The following is a 7,500-nucleotide window of genomic DNA, read 5'->3' on the forward strand; positions in this document are numbered from 1 at the left end:
TTTTTCAGCCTTTTCCTGGGGTTGACCTGGTGGCCGAGCAGGGACTTAGAAAAATTTTTTCAGCCGTTTTTTCCTCCGGGTTGACCTGGTGGCCGAGCAGGGACTTACTAATTTTTTTCAGCCGTTTTTCCTCCGGGTTGACCTGGTGGCCGAGCAGGGACTTAGAAAATTTTTTTCAGCCGTTTTTCCTCCGGGTTGACCTGGTGGCCGAGCAGGGACTTAGCGATTTTTTTTCAGCCGTTTTTCCTCCGGGTTGACCTGGTGGCCGAGCGTCTCGCCATCCGCGGCCGGAGCGAGAGAAGGCCACCAGGCCAGCCTGCGACGCCGCGGCCGTGGATCGGGCCCCTGGAAGTCGGAAAAAAAATTTTTCACCGACCCCCAAAGGGGTGCTGGGGGGACACCCAGACCACTCTCCGGGAAAAAAAAAAAAAAACGGAAAAAAGGATCGGGCCCACCCGAGGCAGGGGAGTCACCGGGTCAACCCGGACCCTGTCCCCGCAGGAGAGCTCCTCCAGGCCAGCCTGCGACGCCGCGGCCAGGGATCGGGCCCCTGGAGGTCTAAAAAAAAAAATTTCACCGACCGCCAAAGGGGTGCTGGGGGGGCATCCAGAGCACTCTCCGGCCGAAATGGAAAAAAACCTCGGAAAAAAGGATCGGGCCCACCCGAGGCAGGGGAGTCACCGGGTCAACCCGGCGCCTGTGCACGAGAGGTCCCGCCGGCCAGCCTGAAACGCCCCGCCAGGGATCGGGCCCTGGAAGTCTGAAATTTTTTTTCACCGACCCCATACGGGGTGGCGGGGGAAGGCATCCCTACCACTCTCCGGCCAAAAAATGAAAAAAAAAAAAAACGGAAAAAAGGATCGGGGCCACCCGAGGCAGGGGAGTCACCGGGTCAACCCGGCGCCTGTGCCCGAGAGGTCCCGCCGGCCAGCCTGAAACGCCCCGCCAGGGATCGGGGCCCTGGAAGTCTGAAATTTTTTTTCACCGACCCCAAACGGGGTGGCGGGGGAAGGCATCCCTACCACTCTCCGGCCAAAAAATGAAAAAAAAAAAAAAACGGAAAAAAGGATCGGGGCCACCCGAGGCAGGGGAGTCACCAGGTCAACCCGGAGCCTGCACCGCGGGCTGGGGCCGGACGGACCCCGATCAGCCCGGGTACCCCTGCCCTGGGGCTCGGGGCTTCCGGACACCAGGTCAACCCGGAGCCTGCACCGCGGGCTGGGGCCGGACGGACCCCGATCAGCCCGGGTACCCCTGCCCCGGGGCTCGGGGCTTCCGGACACCAGGTCAACCCGGAGCCTTCCCCCCGCGGGCTGGGGCCGGACGGACCCCGCTCCGCCCGGGTCCCCCTGCCGCGGGCTCGGGGCTTCCTTCCCGTCCGGACACCATGTCAAGCCGGAGCCTGCCCCCCGCCGGACAAGCCCCCCAGGCCACCCTGCGATGCCGTGGTCACGGATCGGGACCCTGGAAGTCTTTTTTAAAAATTTTCAGCGACCCCAAAAGGGGATCTGAGGGGCATCCAGACCACTCTCCGGACCCAAAAAAAAAAAAAAACGGAAAAAAGGATCGGGGCCACCCGAGGCAGGGGAGTCACCGGGTCAACCCGGCGCCTGTGCACGAGAGGTCCCGCCGGCCAGCCTGAAACGCCCCGCCAGGGATCGGGGCCCTGGAAGTCTGAAATTTTTTTTCACCGACCCCATACGGGGTGGCGGGGGAAGGCATCCCTACCACTCTCCGGCCAAAAAATGAAAAAAAAAAAAAAAAACGGGAAAAAGGATCGGGGCCACCCGAGGCAGGGGAGTCACCGGGTCAACCCGGCGCCTGTGCCCGAGAGGTCCCGCCGGCCAGCCTGAAACGCCCCGCCAGGGATCGGGGCCCTGGAAGTCTGAAATTTTTTTTCACCGACCCCATACGGGGTGGCGGGGGAAGGCATCCCTACCACTCTCCGGCCAAAAAATGAAAAAAAAAAAAAAACGGAAAAAAGGATCGGGGCCACCCGAGGCAGGGGAGTCACCGGGTCAACCCGGCGCCTGTGCCCGAGAGGTCCCGCCGGCCAGCCTGAAACGCCCCGCCAGGGATCGGGGCCCTGGAAGTCTGAAATTTTTTTTCACCGACCCCAAACGGGGTGGCGGGGGAAGGCATCCCTACCACTCTCCGGCCAAAAAATGAAAAAAAAAAAAAAACGGAAAAAAGGATCGGGGCCACCCGAGGCAGGGGAGTCACCAGGTCAACCCGGAGCCTGCACCGCGGGCTGGGGCCGGACGGACCCCGATCAGCCCGGGTACCCCTGCCCTGGGGCTCGGGGCTTCCGGACACCAGGTCAACCCGGAGCCTGCACCGCGGGCTGGGGCCGGACGGACCCCGATCAGCCCGGGTACCCCTGCCCTGGGGCTCGGGGCTTCCGGACACCAGGTCAACCCGGAGCCTGCACCGCGGGCTGGAGCCGGACGGACCCCGATCAGCCCGTGTAACCCTGCCCTGGGGCTCGGGGCTTCCGGACACCAGGTCAACCCGGAGCCTGCCCCCCGCGGGCTGGGGCCGGACGGACCCCGCTCCGCCCGGGTCCCCCTGCCGCGGGCTCGGGGCTTCCTTCCCGTCCGGACACCATGTCAAGCCGCAGCCTGCCCCCCGCCGGACAAGCCCCCCAGGCCACCCTGCGACGCCGTGGTCACGGATCGGGACCCTGGAAGTCTTTTTTAAAAATTTTCAGCGACCCCAAAAGGCGATCTGAGGGGCATCCAGACCACTCTCCGGACCCAAAAAAAAAAAAACGGAAAAAAGGATCGGGGCCACCCGAGGCAGGGGAGTCACCGGGTCAACCCGGCGCCTGTGCCCGAGAGGTCCCGCCGGCCAGCCTGAAACGCCCCGCCTGGGATCGGGGCCCTGGAAGTCTGAAATTTTTTTTCACCGACCCCAAACGGGGTGGCGGGGGAAGGCATCCCTACCACTCTCCGGCCAAAAAATGAAAAAAAAAAAAAAAAAAACGGAAAAAAGGATCGGGGCCACCCGAGGCAGGGGAGTCACCGGGTCAACCCGGCGCCTGTGCCCGAGAGGTCCCGCCGGCCAGCCTGAAACGCCCCGCCAGGGATCGGGGCCCTGGAAGTCTGAAAATTTTTTTCAACGACCCCAAACGGGGTGGCGGGGGAAGACATCCCTACCACTCTCCGGCCAAAAAATGAAAAAAAAAAAAAACGGAAAAAAGGATCGGGGCCACCCGAGGCAGGGGAGTCACCAGGTCAACCCGGAGCCTGCACCGCGGGCTGGGGCCGGACGGACCCCGATCAGCCCGGGTACCCCTGCCCTGGGGCTCGGGGCTTCCGGACACCAGGTCAACCCGGAGCCTGCACCGCGGGCTGGGGCCGGACGGACCCCGATCAGCCCGGGTACCCCTGCCCCGGGGCTCGGGGCTTCCGGACACCAGGTCAACCCGGAGCCTTCCCCCCGCGGGCTGGGGCCGGACGGACCCCGCTCCGCCCGGGTCCCCCTGCCGCGGGCTCGGGGCTTCCTTCCCGTCCGGACACCATGTCAAGCCGGAGCCTGCCCCCCGCCAGACAAGCCCCCCAGGCCACCCTGCGACGCCGTGGTCACGGATCGGGACCCTGGAAGTCTTTTTTAAAAATTTTCAGCGACCCCAAAAGGCGATCTGAGGGGCATCCAGACCACTCTCCGGACCCAAAAAAAAAAAAACGGAAAAAAGGATCGGGGCCACCCGAGGCAGGGGAGTCACCGGGTCAACCCGGCGCCTGTGCACGAGAGGTCCCGCCGGCCAGCCTGAAACGCCCCGCCAGGGATCGGGGCCCTGGAAGTCTGAAATTTTTTTTCACCGACCCCAAACGGGGTGGCGGGGGAAGGCATCCCTACCACTCTCCGGCCAAAAAATGAAAAAAAAAAAAAAACGGAAAAAAGGATCGGGGCCACCCGAGGCAGGGGAGTCACCGGGTCAACCCGGCGCCTGTGCCCGAGAGGTCCCGCCGGCCAGCCTGAAACGCCCCGCCAGGGATCGGGGCCCTGGAAGTCTGAAATTTTTTTTCACCGACCCCATACGGGGTGGCGGGGGAAGGCATCCCTACCACTCTCCGGCCAAAAAATGAAAAAAAAAAAAAAAACGGGAAAAAGGATCGGGGCCACCCGAGGCAGGGGAGTCACCGGGTCAACCCGGCGCCTGTGCCCGAGAGGTCCCGCCGGCCAGCCTGAAACGCCCCGCCAGGGATCGGGGCCCTGGAAGTCTGAAATTTTTTTTCACCGACCCCATACGGGGTGGCGGGGGAAGGCATCCCTACCACTCTCCGGCCAAAAAATGAAAAAAAAAAAAAAAAACGGGAAAAAGGATCGGGGCCACCCGAGGCAGGGGAGTCAGCGGGTCAACCCGGCGCCTGTGCCCGAGAGGTCCCGCCGGCCAGCCTGAAACGCCCCGCCAGGGATCGGGGCCCTGGAAGTCTGAAATTTTTTTTCAACGACCCCAAACGGGGTGGCGGGGGAAGGCATCCCTACCACTCTCCGGCCAAAAAATGAAAAAAAAAAAAAAAAACGGAAAAAAGGATCGGGGCCACCCGAGGCAGGGGAGTCACCAGGTCAACCCGGAGCCTGCACCGCGGGCTGGGGCCGGACGGACGCCGATCAGCCCGGGTACCCCTGCCCTGGGGCTCGGGGCTTCCGGACACCAGGTCAACCCGGAGCCTGCACCGCGGGCTGGGGCCGGACGGACCCCGATCAGCCCGGGTACCCCTGCCCTGGGGCTCGGGGCTTCCGGACACCAGGTCAACCCGGAGCCTGCACCGCGGGCTGGAGCCGGACGGACCCCGGTCAGCCCGGGTACCCCTGCCCTGGGGCTCGGGGCTTCCGGACACCAGGTCAACCCGGAGCCTGCCCCCCGCGGGCTGGGGCCGGACGGACCCCGCTCCGCCCGGGTCCCCCTGCCGCGGGCTCGGGGCTTCCTTCCCGTCCGGACACCATGTCAAGCCGCAGCCTGCCCCCCGCCGGACAAGCCCCCCAGGCCACCCTGCGACGCCGTGGTCACGGATCGGGACCCTGGAAGTCTTTTTTAAAAATTTTCACCGACCCCAAAAGGCGATCTGAGGGGCATCCAGACCACTCTCCGGACCCAAAAAAAAAAAACGGAAAAAAGGATCGGGGCCACCCGAGGCAGGGGAGTCACCGGGTCAACCCGGCGCCTGTGCTCGAGAGGTCCCGCCGGCCAGCCTGAAACGCCCCGCCAGGGATCGGGGCCCTGGAAGTCTGAAATTTTTTTTCACCGACCCCATACGGGGTGGCGGGGGAAGGCATCCCTACCACTCTCCGGCCAAAAAATGAAAAAAAAAAAAAAACGGAAAAAAGGATCGGGGCCACCCGAGGCAGGGGAGTCACCGGGTCAACCCGGCGCCTGTGCCCGAGAGGTCCCGCCGGCCAGCCTGAAACGCCCCGCCAGGGATCGGGGCCCTGGAAGTCTGAAATTTTTTTTCACCGACCCCAAACGGGGTGGCGGGGGAAGGCATCCCTACCACTCTCCGGCCAAAAAATGAAAAAAAAAAAAAAAACGGGAAAAAGGATCGGGGCCACCCGAGGCAGGGGAGTCAGCGGGTCAACCCGGCGCCTGTGCCCGAGAGGTCCCGCCGGCCAGCCTGAAACGCCCCGCCAGGGATCGGGGCCCTGGAAGTCTGAAATTTTTTTTCAACGACCCCAAACGGGGTGGCGGGGGAAGACATCCCTACCACTCTCCGGCCAAAAAATGAAAAAAAAAAAACGGAAAAAAGGATCGGGGCCACCCGAGGCAGGGGAGTCACCAGGTCAACCCGGAGCCTGCACCGCGGGCTGGGGCCGGACGGACCCCGATCAGCCCGGGTACCCCTGCCCTGGGGCTCGGGGCTTCCGGACACCAGGTCAACCCGGAGCCTGCACCGCGGGCTGGGGCCGGACGGACCCCGATCAGCCCGGGTACCCCTGCCCCGGGGCTCGGGGCTTCCGGACACCAGGTCAACCCGGAGCCTGCCCCCCGCGGGCTGGGGCCGGACGGACCCCGCTCCGCCCGGGTCCCCCTGCCGCGGGCTCGGGGCTTCCTTTCCGTCCGGACACCATGTCAAGCCGCAGCCTGCCCCCCGCCGGACAAGCCCCCCAGGCCACTCTGCGATGCCGTGGTCAGGGATCGGGACCCTGGAAGTCTTTTTAAAAAATTTTCATCGACCCCAAAAGGGGATCTGAGGGACATCCAGACCACTCTCCGGACCCCAAAAAAAAAAAAAAAAAAAACGGAAAAAAGGATCGGGCCCACCCGAGGCAGGGGAGTCACTGGTTCAACCCGGAGCCTGTGCAGAGAAGTCCGCCAGGGCAGCCTGAAACGCCGCGGCCAGGGATCGGGCCCCTGGAAGTCTGAATTTTTTTTTCACCGACCCCAAACGGGGTGGCGGGGAAGGCATCCCTACCACTCTCCGGCCAAAAAATAAATAAAAAAAAAAAAACGGAAAAAAGGATCGGGCCCACCCGAGGCAGGGGAGTCACTGGTTCAACCCGGAGCCTGTGCAGAGAAGTCCGCCAGGCCAGCCTGAAACGCCGCGGCCAGGGATCGGGTCCCTGGAAGTCTGATTTTTTTCCCACCGACCCAAAACGGGGTGGCGGGGGGGAGGCATCGCGACCACTCTCCGGCCAAAAAAGGAAAAAAAAAACCGGAAAAAAGGATCGGGGCCACGCGAGGCAGGGGAGTCACCAGGTCAACCCGGAGCCTGCACCGAGGGCTGGGGCCGGACGGACCCCGATCAGCCCGGGTACCCCTGCCCTGGGGCTCGGGGCTTCTGGACACCAGGTCAACCCGGAGCCTGCACCGCGGGCTGGGGCCGGACGGACCCCGCTCAGGCCGGGTACCCGTGCCCCGGGGCTCGGGGCTTCCTTCCCGTCCGGACACCATGTCAACCCTGTGCCTGCCCTCGCCAGACAAGTCCCCCAGACCAGCCTGCGGCGCCGTGGTCAGGGATCGGGACCCTGGAAGTCTGAAAAAAATTTTTCACCGACCCCAAAAGGGGTTCTGGGGGGGCATCCAGACCACTCTCCGGACCCAAAAAAAAAAAAACGGAAAAAAGGATCGGGCCCACCCGAGGCAGGGGAGTCACCGGGTCAATCCGGAGCCTGTGCAGAGAAGTCCGCCAGGCCAGCCTGAAACGCCCCGGTCAGGGATCGGGCCCCTGGAAGTCTGAAACAAAATTTTCAACGACCACAAAAGGGGTGCCGGGGGGGCATCCCGACCACTCTCCGGCCAAAAAACGGAAAAAAAAAAAAACGGAAAAAAAGGATCGGGGCCACCCGAGGCAGGGGAGTCACCAGGTCAACCCGGAGCCTGCAGCGCGAGCTGGGGCCGGTCGGACGCCTTCTCCGTGCGGGTCCCCCTGCCACGGGGTCGGGGCTTCGTTCCCGTCCGGACACCAGGTCAACCCGGAGCCTCCCCCGCGGGCTGGAGCCGGACGGACCCCACTCCACCCGGGTCCCCCTGCCCCGGGGCTCGGGGCTTCCTTCCCG

Source organism: Lepidochelys kempii, unplaced genomic scaffold, assembly GCF_965140265.1.
Source record: "Lepidochelys kempii isolate rLepKem1 unplaced genomic scaffold, rLepKem1.hap2 scaffold_68, whole genome shotgun sequence".
In the NCBI taxonomy this organism is placed as follows: domain Eukaryota; kingdom Metazoa; phylum Chordata; order Testudines; family Cheloniidae; genus Lepidochelys; species Lepidochelys kempii.